This window comes from Rhopilema esculentum, chromosome 20 (genome assembly GCF_057945365.1).
Source record: "Rhopilema esculentum isolate cy_ngs chromosome 20, ASM5794536v1, whole genome shotgun sequence".
NCBI classification, from domain to species: domain Eukaryota; kingdom Metazoa; phylum Cnidaria; class Scyphozoa; order Rhizostomeae; family Rhizostomatidae; genus Rhopilema; species Rhopilema esculentum.
Window position 1 is genome coordinate 2890633 of NC_142834.1, and position 19463 is coordinate 2910095.

General features: G+C 33.6%; 1 long non-coding RNA gene across 1 annotated transcript; it reads right to left on the reverse strand.

Moving 5' to 3' along the window:
* Window positions 1-1300: 1300 nt before the first annotated feature.
* Window positions 1301-7653, reverse strand: LOC148957813 (uncharacterized). Its single transcript, XR_016145135.1, has 4 exons — window positions 7527-7653; window positions 6890-7095; window positions 6333-6506; window positions 1301-6120 (listed from the first exon to the last, which is right to left on the reverse strand). It is a non-coding gene; the product is annotated as an uncharacterized LOC148957813 (long non-coding RNA).
* Between the last annotated feature and the right edge of the window lie 11810 nt (window positions 7654-19463).

The following is a 19463-nucleotide window of genomic DNA, read 5'->3' on the forward strand; positions in this document are numbered from 1 at the left end:
GGATTCGAACAGGCGCATGCGCTTCTCGGTGGGCGGTAGTCCCCGGCTCCGGACGTCCGGAGCCGGGGAAGACCGCTTACCGGGGGTTACCTACGGAGTCAGCAGGCTGGCCTCCGACTGAAAAGTCAGGGGGACATGCTCGTCTCCGAGATGAAAAGTAGGGGGACAGTCTGCACTCCAAGAGAAAATACAGGGGGAAGGTTCAAAATTTTTTTTTTCAAAAAAAATTTACAAGTGTAAAGGGTCCCCCACTCCGCCCCGCCATGCTGAGCCTCTCCCACGGAGTGCCCCAACGTCCCACCTGCACTGCAAGATCCTGGTGGGGCCCCAACCAGTCATCCTTCGCTCCATCTATCTTACCATCACTGCAGGTTGCCCTTTATCCCTAAGGTAAGAGGACTTTTTTTCTCCTGCACCATCTCTTCGACTGCCCGTCATTTTAACAAGTATATTGTACAACAAAGAACCAGTATCAAAACTCATCTCCTAAGGCCTAACCTAGCCTATTTCTGAGGGGTAAATCATATTGCACCATTTCTCCCCGTTGCTGCAAGACACCATTGGCTTACTGGGGGCACTGCCCTGCAAACCTAAAACAGACAACCTAACCGGCCGAAAGATCACACTGCTTTTAGGGGGGAAAATTGAGAATTTTGTAAACAGTGCTAAAATGCGCACTCCTTGCAGGTTGATCAGTGTGAGATGTGAGAGGTGTTGCAGACCCGTTGACCAAGACTACCAAAGCCTACCTACCAGCAACTTTGATAACTTGACTAGTAAGGCCACTGTTCACAACGTCTACGCGCCACCCAGCATTTCTCGTCATTGCCCGGTACGTGCCAAGCACACAGAAAAATTGTCCCGTTGCAGTGTTATGGACGAGGGGAAATTTGGCAGCGAGTGGTCGAAAAGAGCCTAAGCGTCGGCAGTTCATCACGCAATATACTAACCATAAAAAAATAAAATAGTTACTTAAAACGCTGAGAAAAAAAATAACTCAGTGAAAATATATTGGTAAAATAAGTTACAAACAATAAACTCAGAAGTTATCACTAACATAGATTAATCAAATAGTTTTAAGAAGAAAAGACAGCAGAGGGTAGTGAAAAAACAGGCCAATTTTAAACTATACCATGAAAAGAAGGTTTGGAACCTTTCACGGACGTGAGAATCGCTGTTGAAAAAGCCGAAAGGCAGTGAAAGAATTTTTTAAACCCCCGAAAAATACGAGAACCCTGTAGGTAAAGAGGGGAAAAAGTGAATTGCGAAAAGTATTTAGATTTGTCAGAAAACGAGGACAGTTTTGGATAAAGAAAAAATGAAACCAACAAATTATTAAAATCGCGAACTATCCTAGCTTAACAAACTTCGTAAACAATTGGAAAGGAAAGTTGTCGATCCTGAAAACAGTCTGGATAAAACACTTTTCAAAAGGGGTTTTGTACTTTGGACGGCTTTCACGCAAAGAATTTTCCGTAAAATTAACGAAAAAGAATTGAAAGTTTTCAAACTTGATGCCGAAATAAGCGCTAAAAATTAGAAGAGAATTTTTCAAACCCCCGAAAAATACGAAAACCCTATAGGTATAGAGGGGACAAAGTGAATTGCGAAAAATATTCAGATTTATCAGAAAACGAGGAAAAATGGGAAAAGCACACTTTGGTTTTAAAACTGTTGGGGAGAAGAGAGGGTAGAAGATTAGAAATAAACTAGTAACAGTAGAAATAAAAATATTATTAAAGAGAGCTATCTAAAACAAATTGCTATATTATACAAACAAATATAATTATATGCCTACTTAGTGAATTTATAGTAGATTAATTTAAGTAAATGTTGTGTAATGTTTAGAAATATTATCTAGTGCTATAAAATTCTTTTAAAATTGACAAATAAACCTCTTGTACCGAAAAATTATAAAATGTAATCTTAGGAACACAGTAAGCGGCTAGGTAATATTGAATGAATAATTAGATAGGCATAAATTAATCTTGTAGCTTTTAATTCATCTTGAGGTTATTACTTGCGAATATTGATAACAAAAATATCCTAATTCATTTAGAAATAACTAGCTATTTAGTTTATTGGGTCTATTCATAACCTTGAGACTTACACAATAATAATAATCATAATCATCTTTTCGATTACAATTACAGAACATTATCAAATTATCAATAATATTATCAATTGCTTAGATCTATACATCAATTTCACGGTAAGTAAAAGGGATACATTAGGGAAATTCCCGCCCCAGTAATTATATTACGTATCAAATTACTTTCAATAATTTATGTAACTTTATAATTCGCTCTTATTTTACGTTATTATTACTGATATCAAATTAAAAGTTTCATTTTACGCGATTAATCTAAATAATAGTTGAATGATAACTGAAAATTAGTTATTATTGTAACTTTAAATAATAACTTAATTATCTAATAAAGAATAGCTTATAAAGAATTACATTATTATTCAATCCTACAAAATTAAAAAAAAATCTTACACTAATAAATGATAAAAGGCGCACATAAACGTAATGAACTGCAAGGTTACCTATTCAACAGAACGTTTCGCCGTACCCTTGACCGATAGGGTAAATTAAATAATAATAAAAAGAATTACGTATACCAAAAACCCTCGCACCCGACTAGAGAGCCAGGACGGATCAGAAATTGCTATCCTTACAACACAACCCCGATCAACACTTTTAGTTGCTAGATTGCAGCCTTTCGTTTCCATTGCGGCACTCCCATTCACCAAGACATCGTTGCAGCAAAGAGAATACTCTAATACAATATGATTCACTCGCCGTTAAAGCTACCTATCATTGGAACAGCCACCGAAAACATTGCCCCCACCCGGTGTTTGAAGGTAAACAAAGCTACTTAGTCAATATTCCCATGATGAGTTTGGATCCTGATTAAATGTGTACAATATACAAGCAAAGATGACAAACAATCGAAGAGATAGTGGAAGAGAGGTAATAAATCCTCTTACCTTGGAGATGAAGGACAAACTTGCAGAGACGGCAAGACAGGATGAAGCGAAGAATGACCGGCTGGAGCCCACCAGAATCTTGCAGCGCAGGCAGGACGTCAGAGCACTCCGCGGGAAGAGGCCCAGCACGGCGGGGCGGAGTGGGGGTGTGTCCGCACAAACATTCACTGTTCCCAATCCCTAATACAAGAAGCCGTAAAGAGAATGTGCAGACACGATGCAGGTGCAAAAACGAATGACAGAGCTTTCTGGCTTTGACGATTTTTTCAAATACTGAACCCTGGGTAAGAAGTATGGAACCGAATTATAAATGCTTGGAAACCGAACAAAATCCAGAAAATAAGGGAAAATTGGTAAATATGGAAGATTTGAAAACTTTTTGGCAAAAACGGTAAAACTTTGTATCCACAAAACCCAATATTTTTACTCAAAAAACCAGAAAGGACCTTAAACAGTTTTACCAATAAAAATCTTGCCGCAAAATATTTGGGACGCTAAAAACAGTTTTTTGTAAAATTAAAACGGCTTTCCTACGACAAAAAATTTAGCATTCTGACTCAAGAAAATAATTTTTTAAACAAAAAGACAACCAAATTCGACTTTACTGAAAGAAAGTAAAAATTCATTCCTCTACGGGGGAAATTTTTACTTGAAAATATCAAAAAGCAAACCTTTCTCCTGTTTTTTCTGAGAACGTTTTGGATTGCCAAAAAAATCCTTGAAAACGGAAATGGAAACCTTAACTTCCAACATGTCCCGAAAAAAAAGTTCGACGATTGTGAAATGGAAGCCCTGCTTGTAACTGACCTTTAACGGGAGGGCCACCCTTGCCATTGGCTCTATCATGTCGATTTGCACCTGCATTTGATTAAGTCTAATTACAAACACAACATTTTACAAAGTCTTTCTAGAATGAACCTCCTTCCATCAGCTGAAGATTTAAAGCAAACTATCCCCAAATTTTTATCGCTTCAAGCACTAATATAAAACGCGCGAGATGAAAAGTTTTGGGTAAAATGTGACGCATGGTCCAAACAACAGACATGATTTTCTGACAATTGTGAGTATCTCTGGTGACGTCCATTCTTGTTTCCTTCTGTCCTCATCTTCGTCGTTTGGTGACTTGATGGAAGTCACAGGTGACAAGGGTAGAGAAAGAAAATAGGTGAGAAAGTAATGGAAGTATTGAAAAAGGTAAGCTTTGGATAAATAAAATATTTTGGGAAAAATTTCTAAACAAGGGGAAAAAGGAAAGTTCTTCTCCATTTAGTGGCAAGGATAATTAATCAACGAGGAAACGGCTAGCAGAAAGCAATTTAGCAACCTTAAGGAAGAGCTTTTCTATCCACCTTTAAATTCAAAGCACAACTTAGTTTATTATATCTATATGCTTGGGGAGTTTGGTAAATGCATCTTGCATCTGGCCAAAATAGAATAGTGAAAAACCTAAAGAAGACTGTAAAAATCTTTTTACCTAAATATCAGGGCTTAGTTATTAAAAGTAGTGTAGATAGAATTGAAAAAAAGTTGAAAAGAATCATAGAAAAATATCTGAAAGAAAAGGAGAAAGGAAAGCATGAATGTGTGGACGATCCTCTCGAAAGTCTGTTTCACGTTGGCATTGTTGTTTCCAGTTTTCCTGCTGTTTTACACTTTGTCCAAGCTGCAAAACTTTTCGAATGATGCTGATCCTGGTGCTGATTCTCGACTTTGATTGTTGATTCTGATTGGCAATGAATTCCTCCAAGATTGTCCTCCTTTTAAATGACGTTGATCGAATCTCGCATCCTTTCTCGTTAATCTGGTCTCCTCTGGATAGCAGCACAGGGTAGGCTAGTATGACTTTTCTTCAATCCAAAATGAGCAAGCCAACATCTTTAGTCCAATCTCAAGTACCGGCACCAAACGACCAACCTATCACGTCAACGCTGTTTTGGTTTATAGTCAAAAAGCGCCCCCCCTTTGAAAATTACCCCCCTTTAAAATGATATTCAGCTGATTGGCTGGAAGTTCAGAGTTGGTCATTCAAGCAGCTTTCTCTTTCCTATTACCTAAAATTTGTTTACTATGGGATATGCTTGACTATGGGATATGCTTCTATCAAGATTTACCTGCCAAGTTTACTTCATTCAGCCGAAAAAAAAATCAATCTTAAAAACAAACTTCTTGGTGAATGGAGGTTATTTTAATAAACCAAAGTGCCTAAAGTATTACCTGGAAGCAATACGCCTATGACACGATTCCCTGGGTATCTCAAAGATATCATCAATTTGATGAACTTAAACTTAAACCAATACTGAAACTTCTGCAAAAGGGTCGTCAAACGAAATTGGTTCAAACTTTCATTAGAGGAGAAGAAACAGTAGCATAGTTGAATTAGAGATGCATTTTGGTAAAACTTAGGAAATGCAAAATTTGTAAAGCAATGGACGAAAATTTCTGGCGGAAATCTGGACAAAAACGAAAACTTCTGACGGAAACACTGGTAAAGATACTTTTGGGCAAATGTTAGGGCTTGAAACACTTTATGAAGCATGCAAGGGAACCTATTATAAGTTCTAGTCAAACAAACTTTGACTTGAAAACACAGGGCCTTGTTTGGTTGAAAGAGCTGCTCAAATGACCTTTTCCCTTATGGTGGATTAAAAATGCAATCAATGCTGGCAAGCAACTTGTTAAACAAACAAGTGAATTTCACCCTCAAAAACTAAGAGTCAATACATGCACACAAAAGCAAAAACAGTGCAAGCTCCCCTTGGATCAGTTCCCGCGTTTTCTGCTCGCTTCTCCCTGAGCAAACCCTCGTGAAATACTTTCCCTGCTCACTTCTCCCTGAGCGTACCCAAGCAAACAACTGGGATGGAATCGTAAATTTTACCCAATGACAGTTTCGAAGTAAGTTACTTGCCAGCAAACACCGCATTTCTAACCCATTCACAATCAGAATTATTTACATGAATGCATTCAGTATCTTCTGTCCATCTTCTCAACAGTTCTTCATTTGATCTTCTTTGCTTCATCTTCTTGTGAACATCCTTTTGTGCATCTTCTTCTTCTGCAACGTCTTCTTCTGCATCTTCTTCTTGTGCATCTTCCCAAGAGACGTCATTCCTCAGAACGACTGACCTTTAAAACCAACAAAAAAAAAAAAGGTTTTAAAATATGTTCAGCAAATTCAAAATAAACCAACAACCCTTTGATTGAATAACCATTGAAGAAGAAGAAACCATTTTGAATCAAGAATAAAAACTAATGCATAATAAATCGATTTATGCAACTAAATAAACCTAAAGAGCTTATTACAACGAAACAAGTTTTTGACAAAAATTTCTATTTACCATTTTACTTCAAGTCTTCGTGATCTCTTTTAAACTCCATTACTTTCTGAAAAGAATTAGTCCTGTATTTCATCAAATTAATCTCCACCATCTAAAAGCAGTCACAAGCTTTTCATCTCAGTGTTATGACAGCTTGACAATTCCAAGAAGAATTCCAAACATAACTCGAAGCCCCTGGAAAGGAAACAAATATTAAAAAGCTTTGTCCTTCATTCTTCTAAAACTCTTTTTTAAAGTAGAAAATATCTTAACAAAGAAAACAAATCTTGTACAAATCTTGAAAGGTAGAAGCCCCTTTTCCATCTTAAATATTTTTAAGAATCACAAACTATCATAAACTAATCATAAACTAAGTATCAAAATATGTTCAGCAAATCGAAAGTAACCATAAAAAACTAATGGAATAACTTTCAGGAAAAAAAAGAAAATATCTTATATATATATAATATATATAAAGAAAACAAGAACAAAAAGTAATCCATTAATCGTGTGATGCAACTAATTCAAACTTAGAGGCTTGTAAAAAAAATGAGTTTATGGCATAAAATTCTATTTACCATTTTATTTCAAGTTTTGGTGATCTCATTTTATATCAATCACTTTCTGAAAAGAATTGATTCTCCTTTCCATCAAAAAAACTCTCCAACATTCTCCATCAGTGATCAGTGGCTTTTCGTGTCACTCTCATGATGGCTTGAGCCAAGCTCACAAACAAAGGGTATTCTGACTTATGTTCAAAATTTGCAAACAGGTTCCAAAGTGCCTAGAAAAGAATATAATATATAAAATTTTATTGTCATCTCTAAAATCTGTTTAAATAGCAAAAGATACCTTATCACAGAAACAAATCTACAACAATTCCTTAAAGATAAAGGCACCTATTTTATTCATAGTCCTTTGCTGGTATCAGTAACTTACATCAACTAAAGATTTTCGTAAATAAAAGAAAATCAAAGGGTCTTACAAAAATGTCATAATGACAATATCAGGTGTCAAGTTCCAGAGTGAATAGAAACAAAAATATTCCTACAAATTTTTCATTTAAAACAATTTTGGAAAAAAAAAGAAAATCGTAAATTCGTGAGCAAACAGCAATTCATATCAATTATCAAATAAATTTATCAAAGAAAATGTAACTTTAAAGCTTATGACAAAAATGGGTTACAGAAAAACAACCTAATAAAGACTATTTACCATTTTAACTCTAGCTGCCTGACACTCAATGTGGATAGATTGAGAGTTGAACTTCTTCAGCATCTCTCCTTTATTTCATTTGGATAAACTTCTGAAAATAATTAGTCTTCCATCCTTTTAATCAAAGTCAATCTCCATTATCTAGCGGAAGTCACTGGCCCTTCGTCAAGATCTCTTGATGGCTTGATCCAAGATCCTAAACTGAGGGTATTCTGACTCATTGAAGGAGAATTGCAAACAGGTTCCAAAGTCCCTAGAAAGGATGCTAATAATTAAAGGTTTACTATCCGTAATCAAATCTTTTTAAATAACTAAAAATACAAATTCTGAAAGAAAGAAATATTCAAAAAAATCCTTAGAACAGAGGCCCCTTTCTAAAAAGAATCGTTTCCTAATATTAGCATCTTACATCAACTAAACAATTTCGTGACTAAGAGAAAAGAAAGGGTCTTACAAAAATAAAAAAAATAACAATAAATTGTCAAACTTGGCAAGAAATAAGAATTGAAAAGAATTCTACAAATCTTTAATGGAAGAACTTTCTAGATAAAAGAATCCTTAAGTCTTGATTCAACAGCCATTCATGCTAAATCAATTTATCAAATCAAGGCTTAAAGTGACAAATCCAGTAACTGAAAAGCAACTTAAAAAAGACTATTTACCATTTAATCTCCAGCTGCCTGACACTCAATGTGAATAGACAGAAAGTTGAACTTCTTCAGCATCTCACTTTTATTCCATTTGGATAAACTTCTGAAAATAATTAGTCCTCCATCCTTTTAATCAAAGTCAATCTCCATTATCTAGCGGAAGTCACTGGCCCTTCGTCAAGATCTCTTGATGGCTTGATCCAAGATCCTAAACTGAGGGTATTCTGACTCGTTGAAGGAGAATTGCAAACAGGTTCCAAAGTCCCTAGAAAGGATGATAATAATTAAAGGTTTACTATCCGTAATCAAATCTTTTTAAATAACTAAAAATACAAATTCTGAAAGAAAGAAATATTCAAAAAAATCCTTAGAACAGAGGCCCCTTACTAAAATGAATCGTTTCCTAAAATTAGCATCTTACATCAACTAAACAGATTCGTGACTAACAGAAAAGAAAGGGTCTCACAAAAAAAAATGACAATAAATTGTCAAACTTGGCAAGAAATAAGAATTGAAAAGAATTCTACAAATCTTTAATGAAAAAACTTTCTAGATAAAAGAATCCTAAAGTCTTGAGTCAACAGCAGTTCATCCTAAATTGATTTATCAAAGTCAAGGCTTAAAGTGACAAATCCAGTAACTAAAAAGCAACTTAAAAAAGACTATTTACCATTTTAACTCCAGCTGCCTGACACTCAATGTGGATAGATTGAGAGTTGAACTTCTTCAGCATCTCTCCTTTATTTCATTTGGATAAACTTCTGAAAATAATTAGTCTTCCATCCTTTTAATCAAAGTCAATCTCCATTATCTAGCGGAAGTCACTGGCCCTTCGTCAAGATCTCTTGATGGCTTGATCCAAGATCCTAAACTGAGGGTATTCTGACTCATTGAAGGAGAATTGCAAACATGTTCCAAAGTCCCTAGAAAGGATGATAATAATTGAAGGTTTACTATCCGTAATCAAATCATTTTAAATGACTAAAAATATAAATTCTGAAAGAAAGAAATATTCAAAAAAATCCTTAGAATAGAGGCCCCTTTCTAAAAAGAATCGTTTCCTAATATTAGCATCTTACATCAACTAAACAATTTCGTGACTAAGAGAAAAGAAAGGGTCTTACAAAAATAAAAAAATAACAATAAATTGTCAAACTTGGCAAGCAATAAGAATTGAAAAGAATTCTACAAATCTTTAATGGAAGAACTTTCTAGATAAAAGAATCCTTAAGTCTTGAGTCAACAGCAATTCATCCTAAATTGATTTATCAAAGTCAAGGCTTAAAGTGACAAATCCAGTAACTAAAAAGCAACTTAAAAAAGACTATTTACCATTTTAACTCTAGCTGCCTGACACTCAATGTGGATAGATTGAGAGTTGAACTTCTTCAGCATCTCTCCTTTATTTCATTTGGATAAACTTCTGAAAATAATTAGTCTTCCATCCTTTTAATCAAAGTCAATCTCCATTATCTAGCGGAAGTCACTGGCCCTTCGTCAAGATCTCTTGATGGCTTGATCCAAGATCCTAAACTGAGGGTATTCTGACTCATTGAAGGAGAATTGCAAACAGGTTCCAAAGTCCCTAGAAAGGATGATAATAATTAAAGGTTTACTATCCGTAATCAAATCTTTTTAAATAACTAAAAATACAAATTCTGAAAGAAAGAAATATTCAAAAAAATCCTTAGAACAGAGGCCCCTTTCTAAAAAGAATCGTTTCCTAATATTAGCATCTTACATCAACTAAACAATTTCGTAACTAAGAGAAAAGAAAGGGTCTTACAAAAATAAAAAAAATAACAATAAATTGTCAAACTTGGCAAGAAATAAGAATTGAAAAGAATTCTACAAATCTTTAATGGAAGAACTTTCTAGATAAAAGAATCCTTAAGTCTTGAGTCAACAGCAATTCATCCTAAATTGATTTATCAAAGTCAAGGCTTAAAGTGACAAATCCAGTAACTAAAAAGCAACTTAAAAAAGACTATTTACCATTTTAACTCTAGCTGCCTGACACTCAATGTGGATAGATTGAGAGTTGAACTTCTTCAGCATCTCTCCTTTATTTCATTTGGATAAACTTCTGAAAATAATTAGTCTTCCATCCTTTTAATCAAAGTCAATCTCCATTATCTAGCGGAAGTCACTGGCCCTTCGTCAAGATCTCTTGATGGCTTGATCCAAGATCCTAAACTGAGGGTATTCTGACTCATTGAAGGAGAATTGCAAACAGGTTCCAAAGTCCCTAGAAAGGATGATAATAATTAAAGGTTTACTATCCGTAATCAAATCTTTTTAAATAACTAAAAATACAAATTCTGAAAGAAAGAAATATTCAAAAAAATCCTTAGAACAGAGGCCCCTTACTAAAATGAATCGTTTCCTAAAATTAGCATCTTACATCAACTAAACATATTCGTGACTAACAGAAAAGAAAGGGTCTCACAAAAATAAAAAATGAGAATAAATTGTCAACCTTGCCAAGAAAAAAGAATTGAAAAGAATTCTACAAATCTTTAATGGAAGAACTTTCTAGACAAAAGAATCCTAAAGTCTTGATTCAACAGCCATTCATGCTAAATCAATTTATCAAATCAAGGCTTAAAGTGACAAATCCAGTAACTGAAAAGCAACTTAAAAAAGACTATTTACCATTTAATCTCCAGCTGCCTGACACTCAATGTGAATAGACAGAAAGTTGAACTTCTTCAGCATCTCACTTTTATTCCATTTGGATAAACTTCTGAAAATAATTAGTCCTCCATCCTTTTAATCAAAGTCAATCTCCATTATCTAGCGGAAGTCACTGGCCCTTCGTCAAGATCTCTTGATGGCTTGATCCAAGATCCTAAACTGAGGGTATTCTGACTCGTTGAAGGAGAATTGCAAACAGGTTCCAAAGTCCCTAGAAAGGATGATAATAATTAAAGGTTTACTATCCGTAATCAAATCTTTTTAAATAACTAAAAATACAAATTCTGAAAGAAAGAAATATTCAAAAAAATCCTTAGAACAGAGGCCCCTTACTAAAATGAATCGTTTCCTAAAATTAGCATCTTACATCAACTAAACAGATTCGTGACTAACAGAAAAGAAAGGGTCTCACAAAAAAAAATGACAATAAATTGTCAAACTTGGCAAGAAATAAGAATTGAAAAGAATTCTACAAATCTTTAATGAAAAAACTTTCTAGATAAAAGAATCCTAAAGTCTTGAGTCAACAGCAGTTCATCCTAAATTGATTTATCAAAGTCAAGGCTTAAAGTGACAAATCCAGTAACTAAAAAGCAACTTAAAAAAGACTATTTACCATTTTAACTCCAGCTGCCTGACACTCAATGTGGATAGATTGAGAGTTGAACTTCTTCAGCATCTCTCCTTTATTTCATTTGGATAAACTTCTGAAAATAATTAGTCTTCCATCCTTTTAATCAAAGTCAATCTCCATTATCTAGCGGAAGTCACTGGCCCTTCGTCAAGATCTCTTGATGGCTTGATCCAAGATCCTAAACTGAGGGTATTCTGACTCATTGAAGGAGAATTGCAAACATGTTCCAAAGTCCCTAGAAAGGATGATAATAATTAAAGGTTTACTATCCGTAATCAAATCATTTTAAATGACTAAAAATATAAATTCTGAAAGAAAGAAATATTCAAAAAAATCCTTAGAATAGAGGCCCCTTTCTAAAAAGAATCGTTTCCTAATATTAGCATCTTACATCAACTAAACAATTTCGTGACTAAGAGAAAAGAAAGGGTCTTACAAAAATAAAAAAATAACAATAAATTGTCAAACTTGGCAAGCAATAAGAATTGAAAAGAATTCTACAAATCTTTAATGGAAGAACTTTCTAGATAAAAGAATCCTTAAGTCTTGAGTCAACAGCAATTCATCCTAAATTGATTTATCAAAGTCAAGGCTTAAAGTGACAAATCCAGTAACTAAAAAGCAACTTAAAAAAGACTATTTACCATTTTAACTCTAGCTGCCTGACACTCAATGTGGATAGATTGAGAGTTGAACTTCTTCAGCATCTCTCCTTTATTTCATTTGGATAAACTTCTGAAAATAATTAGTCTTCCATCCTTTTAATCAAAGTCAATCTCCATTATCTAGCGGAAGTCACTGGCCCTTCGTCAAGATCTCTTGATGGCTTGATCCAAGATCCTAAACTGAGGGTATTCTGACTCATTGAAGGAGAATTGCAAACAGGTTCCAAAGTCCCTAGAAAGGATGATAATAATTAAAGATTTACTATCCGTAATCAAATCTTTTTAAATAACTAAAAATACAAATTCTGAAAGAAAGAAATATTCAAAAAAATCCTTAGAACAGAGGCCCCTTACTAAAATGAATCGTTTCCTAAAATTAGCATCTTACATCAACTAAACAGTTTCGTGACTAACAGAAAAGAAAGGGTCTCACAAAAATAAAAAATGAGAATAAATTGTCAACCTTGCCAAGAAAAAAGAATTAAAAAGAATTCTACAAATCTTTAATGGAAGAACTTTCTAGATAAAAGAATCCTTAAGTCTTGAGTCAACAGCAATTCATCCTAAATTGATTTATCAAAGTCAAGGCTTAAAGTGACAAATCCAGTAACTAAAAAGCAATTTAAAAAAGACTATTTACCATTTTAACTCCAGCTGCCTGACACTCAATGTGGATAGATTGAGAGTTGAACTTCTTCAGCATCTCTCCTTTATTTCATTTGGATAAACTTCTGAAAATAATTAGTCTTCCATCCTTTTAATCAAAGTCAATCTCCATTATCTAGCGGAAGTCACTGGCCCTTCGTCAAGATCTCTTGATGGCTTGATCCAAGATCCTAAACTGAGGGTATTCTGACTCATTGAAGGAGAATTGCAAACAGGTTCCAAAGTCCCTAGAAAGGATGATAATAATTAAAGGTTTACTATCCGTAATCAAATCTTTTTAAATAACTAAAAATACAAATTCTGAAAGAAAGAAATATTCAAAAAAATCCTTAGAACAGAGGCCCCTTACTAAAATGAATCGTTTCCTAAAATTAGCATCTTACATCAACTAAACAGTTTCGTGACTAACAGAAAAGAAAGGGTCTCACAAAAATAAAAAAAGAGAATAAATTGTCAACCTTGCCAAGAAAAAAGAATTAAAAAGAATTCTACAAATCTTTAATGGAAGAACTTTCTAGATAAAAGAATCCTTAAGTCTTGAGTCAACAGCAATTCATCCTAAATTGATTTATCAAAGTCAAGGCTTAAAGTGACAAATCCAGTAACTAAAAAGCAATTTAAAAAAGACTACTTACCATTTTAACTCCAGCTGCCTGACACTCAATGTGGATAGATTGAGAGTTGAACTTCTTCAGCATCTCTCCTTTATTTCATTTGGATAAACTTCTGAAAATAATTAGTCTTCCATCCTTTTAATCAAAGTCAATCTCCATTATCTAGCGGAAGTCACTGGCCCTTCGTCAAGATCTCTTGATGGCTTGATCCAAGATCCTAAACTGAGGGTATTCTGACTCATTGAAGGAGAATTGCAAACAGGTTCCAAAGTCCCTAGAAAGGATGATAATAATTAAAGATTTACTATCCGTAATCAAATCTTTTTAAATAACTAAAAATACAAATTCTGGAAGAAAGAAATATTCAAAAAAATCCTTAGAACAGAGGCCCCTTACTAAAATGAATCGTTTCCTAAAATTAGCATCTTACATCAACTAAACAGTTTCGTGACTAACAGAAAAGAAAGGGTCTCACAAAAATAAAAAAAGAGAATAAATTGTCAACCTTGCCAAGAAAAAAGAATTAAAAAGAATTCTACAAATCTTTAATGGAAGAACTTTCTAGATAAAAGAATCCTTAAGTCTTGAGTCAACAGCAATTCATCCTAAATTGATTTATCAAAGTCAAGGCTTAAAGTGACAAATCCAGTAACTAAAAAGCAATTTAAAAAAGACTATTTACCATTTTAACTCCAGCTGCCTGACACTCAATGTGGATAGATTGAGAGTTGAACTTCTTCAGCATCTCTCCTTTATTTCATTTGGATAAACTTCTGAAAATAATTAGTCTTCCATCCTTTTAATCAAAGTCAATCTCCATTATCTAGCGGAAGTCACTGGCCCTTCGTCAAGATCTCTTGATGGCTTGATCCAAGATCCTAAACTGAGGGTATTCTGACTCGTTGAAGGAGAATTGCAAACAGGTTCCAAAGTCCCTAGAAAGGATGATAATAATTAAAGGTTTACTATCCGTAATCAAATCTTTTTAAATAACTAAAAATACAAATTCTGAAAGAAAGAAATATTCAAAAAAATCCTTAGAACAGAGGCCCCTTACTAAAATGAATCGTTTCCTAAAATTAGCATCTTACATCAACTAAACAGATTCGTGACTAACAGAAAAGAAAGGGTCTCACAAAAAAAAAATGACAATAAATTGTCAAACTTGGCAAGAAATAAGAATTGAAAAGAATTCTACAAATCTTTAATGAAAAAACTTTCTAGATAAAAGAATCCTAAAGTCTTGAGTCAACAGCAGTTCATCCTAAATTGATTTATCAAAGTCAAGGCTTAAAGTGACAAATCCAGTAACTAAAAAGCAACTTAAAAAAGACTATTTACCATTTTAACTCCAGCTGCCTGACACTCAATGTGGATAAATTGAGAGTTGAACTTCTTCAGCATCTCTCCTTTATTTCATTTGGATAAACTTCTGAAAATAATTAGTCTTCCATCCTTTTAATCAAAGTCAATCTCCATTATCTAGCGGAAGTCACTGGCCCTTCGTCAAGATCTCTTGATGGCTTGATCCAAGATCCTAAACTGAGGGTATTCTGACTCGTTGAAGGAGAATTGCAAACAGGTTCCAAAGTCCCTAGAAAGGATGATAATAATTAAAGGTTTCTATCCGTAATCAAATCTTTTTAAATAACTAAAAATACAAATTCTGAAAGAAAGAAATATTCAAAAAAATCCTTAGAACAGAGGCCCCTTACTAAAATGAATCGTTTCCTAAAATTAGCATCTTACATCAACTAAACAGATTCGTGACTAACAGAAAAGAAAGGGTCTCACAAAAAAAAAATGACAATAAATTGTCAAACTTGGCAAGAAATAAGAATTGAAAAGAATTCTACAAATCTTTAATGGAAGAACTTTCTAGATAAAAGAGTCCTTAAGTCTTGAGTCAACAGCAATTCATCCTAAATTGATTTATCAAAGTCAAGGCTTAAAGTGACAAATCCAGTAACTAAAAAGCAACTTAAAAAAGACTATTTACCATTTTAACTCTAGCTGCCTGACACTCAATGTGGATAGATTGAGAGTTGAACTTCTTCAGCATCTCTCCTTTATTTCATTTGGATAAACTTCTGAAAATAATTAGTCTTCCATCCTTTTAATCAAAGTCAATCTCCATTATCTAGCGGAAGTCACTGGCCCTTCGTCAAGATCTCTTGATGGCTTGATCCAAGATCCTAAACTGAGGGTATTCTGACTCATTGAAGGAGAATTGCAAACAGGTTCCAAAGTCCCTAGAAAGGATGATAATAATTAAAGATTTACTATCCGTAATCAAATCTTTTTAAATAACTAAAAATACAAATTCTGGAAGAAAGAAATATTCAAAAAAATCCTTAGAACAGAGGCCCCTTACTAAAATGAATCGTTTCCTAAAATTAGCATCTTACATCAACTAAACAGTTTCGTGACTAACAGAAAAGAAAGGGTCTTACAAAAATAAAAAAAATAACAATAAATTGTCAAACTTAGCAAGAAATAAGAATTGAAAAGAATTCTACAAATCTTTAATGGAAGAACTTTCTAGATAAAAGAATCCTTAAGTCTTGAGTCAACAGCAATTCATCCTAAATTGATTTATCAAAGTCAAGGCTTAAAGTGACAAATCCAGTAACTAAAAAGCAACTTAAAAAAGACTATTTACCATTTTAACTCTAGCTGCCTGACACTCAATGTGGATAGATTGAGAGTTGAACTTCTTCAGCATCTCTCCTTTATTTCATTTGGATAAACTTCTGAAAATAATTAGTCTTCCATCCTTTTAATCAAAGTCAATCTCCATTATCTAGCGGAAGTCACTGGCCCTTCGTCAAGATCTCTTGATGGCTTGATCCAAGATCCTAAACTGAGGGTATTCTGACTCATTGAAGGAGAATTGCAAACAGGTTCCAAAGTCCCTAGAAAGGATGATAATAATTAAAGGTTCACTATCCGTAATCAAATCTTTTTAAATAACTAAAAATACAAATTCTGAAAGAAAGAAATATTCAAAAAAATCCTTAGAACAGAGGCCCCTTACTAAAATGAATCGTTTCCTAAAATTAGCATCTTACATCAACTAAACAGATTCGTGACTAACAGAAAAGAAAGGGTCTCACAAAAAAAAAATGACAATAAATTGTCAAACTTGGCAAGAAATAAGAATTGAAAAGAATTCTACAAATCATTAATGGAAGAACTTTCTAGACAAAAGAATCCTAAAGTCTTGATTCAACAGCCATTCATGCTAAATCAATTTATCAAATCAAGGCTTAAAGTGACAAATCCGGTAACTGAAAAGCAACTTAAAAAAGACTATTTACCATTTAATCTCCAGCTGCCTGACACTCAATGTGAATAGACAGAAAGTTGAACTTCTTCAGCATCTCACTTTTATTCCATTTGGATAAACTTCTGAAAATAATTAGTCCTCCATCCTTTTAATCAAAGTCAATCTCCATTATCTAGCGGAAGTCACTGGCCCTTCGTCAAGATCTCTTGATGGCTTGATCCAAGATCCTAAACTGAGGGTATTCTGACTCATTGAAGGAGAATTGCAAACAGGTTCCAAAGTCCCTAGAAAGGATGATAATAATTAAAGATTTACTATCCGTAATCAAATCTTTTTAAATAACTAAAAATACAAATTCTGAAAGAAAGAAATATTCAAAAAAATCCTTAGAACAGAGGCCCCTTACTAAAATGAATCGTTTCCTAAAATTAGCATCTTACATCAACTAAACAGTTTCGTGACTAACAGAAAAGAAAGGGTCTCACAAAAATAAAAAAAGAGAATAAATTGTCAACCTTGCCAAGAAAAAAGAATTAAAAAGAATTCTACAAATCTTTAATGGAAGAACTTTCTAGATAAAAGAATCCTTAAGTCTTGAGTCAACAGCAATTCATCCTAAATTGATTTATCAAAGTCAAGGCTTAAAGTGACAAATCCAGTAACTAAAAAGCAATTTAAAAAAGACTATTTACCATTTTAACTCCAGCTGCCTGACACTCAATGTGGATAGATTGAGAGTTGAACTTCTTCAGCATCTCTCCTTTATTTCATTTGGATAAACTTCTGAAAATAATTAGTCTTCCATCCTTTTAATCAAAGTCAATCTCCATTATCTAGCGGAAGTCACTGGCCCTTCGTCAAGATCTCTTGATGGCTTGATCCAAGATCCTAAACTGAGGGTATTCTGACTCGTTGAAGGAGAATTGCAAACAGGTTCCAAAGTCCCTAGAAAGGATGATAATAATTAAAGGTTTACTATCCGTAATCAAATCTTTTTAAATAACTAAAAATACAAATTCTGAAAGAAAGAAATATTCAAAAAAATCCTTAGAACAGAGGCCCCTTACTAAAATGAATCGTTTCCTAAAATTAGCATCTTACATCAACTAAACAGATTCGTGACTAACAGAAAAGAAAGGGTCTCACAAAAAAAAAATGACAATAAATTGTCAAACTTGGCAAGAAATAAGAATTGAAAAGAATTCTACAAATCTTTAATGAAAAAACTTTCTAGATAAAAGAATCCTAAAGTCTTGAGTCAACAGCAGTTCATCCTAAATTGATTTATCAAAGTCAAGGCTTAAAGTGACAAATCCAGTAACTAAAAAGCAACTTAAAAAAGACTATTTACCATTTTAACTCCAGCTGCCTGACACTCAATGTGGATAAATTGAGAGTTGAACTTCTTCAGCATCTCTCCTTTATTTCATTTGGATAAACTTCTGAAAATAATTAGTCTTCCATCCTTTTAATCAAAGTCAATCTCCATTATCTAGCGGAAGTCACTGGCCCTTCGTCAAGATCTCTTGATGGCTTGATCCAAGATCCTAAACTGAGGGTATTCTGACTCGTTGAAGGAGAATTGCAAACAGGTTCCAAAGTCCCTAGAAAGGATGATAATAATTAAAGGTTTCTATCCGTAATCAAATCTTTTTAAATAACTAAAAATACAAATTCTGAAAGAAAGAAATATTCAAAAAAATCCTTAGAACAGAGGCCCCTTACTAAAATGAATCGTTTCCTAAAATTAGCATCTTACATCAACTAAACAGATTCGTGACTAACAGAAAAGAAAGGGTCTCACAAAAAAAAAATGACAATAAATTGTCAAACTTGGCAAGAAATAAGAATTGAAAAGAATTCTACAAATCTTTAATGGAAGAACTTTCTAGATAAAAGAGTCCTTAAGTCTTGAGTCAACAGCAATTCATCCTAAATTGATTTATCAAAGTCAAGGCTTAAAGTGACAAATCCAGTAACTAAAAAGCAACTTAAAAAAGACTATTTACCATTTTAACTCTAGCTGCCTGACACTCAATGTGGATAGATTGAGAGTTGAACTTCTTCAGCATCTCTCCTTTATTTCATTTGGATAAACTTCTGAAAATAATTAGTCTTCCATCCTTTTAATCAAAGTCAATCTCCATTATCTAGCGGAAGTCACTGGCCCTTCGTCAAGATCTCTTGATGGCTTGATCCAAGATCCTAAACTGAGGGTATTCTGACTCATTGAAGGAGAATTGCAAACAGGTTCCAAAGTCCCTAGAAAGGATGATAATAATTAAAGGTTTACTATCCGTAATCAAATCTTTTTAAATAACTAAAAATACAAATTCTGAAAGAAAGAAATATTCAAAAAAATCCTTAGAACAGAGGCCCCTTTCTAAAAAGAATCGTTTCCTAATATTAGCATCTTACATCAACTAAACAATTTCGTGACTAAGAGAAAAGAAAGGGTCTTACAAAAATAAAAAAAATAACAATAAATTGTCAAACTTAGCAAGAAATAAGAATTGAAAAGAATTCTACAAATCTTTAATGGAAGAACTTTCTAGATAAAAGAATCCTTAAGTCTTGAGTCAACAGCAATTCATCCTAAATTGATTTATCAAAGTCAAGGCTTAAAGTGACAAATCCAGTAACTAAAAAGCAACTTAAAAAAGACTATTTACCATTTTAACTCTAGCTGCCTGACACTCAATGTGGATAGATTGAGAGTTGA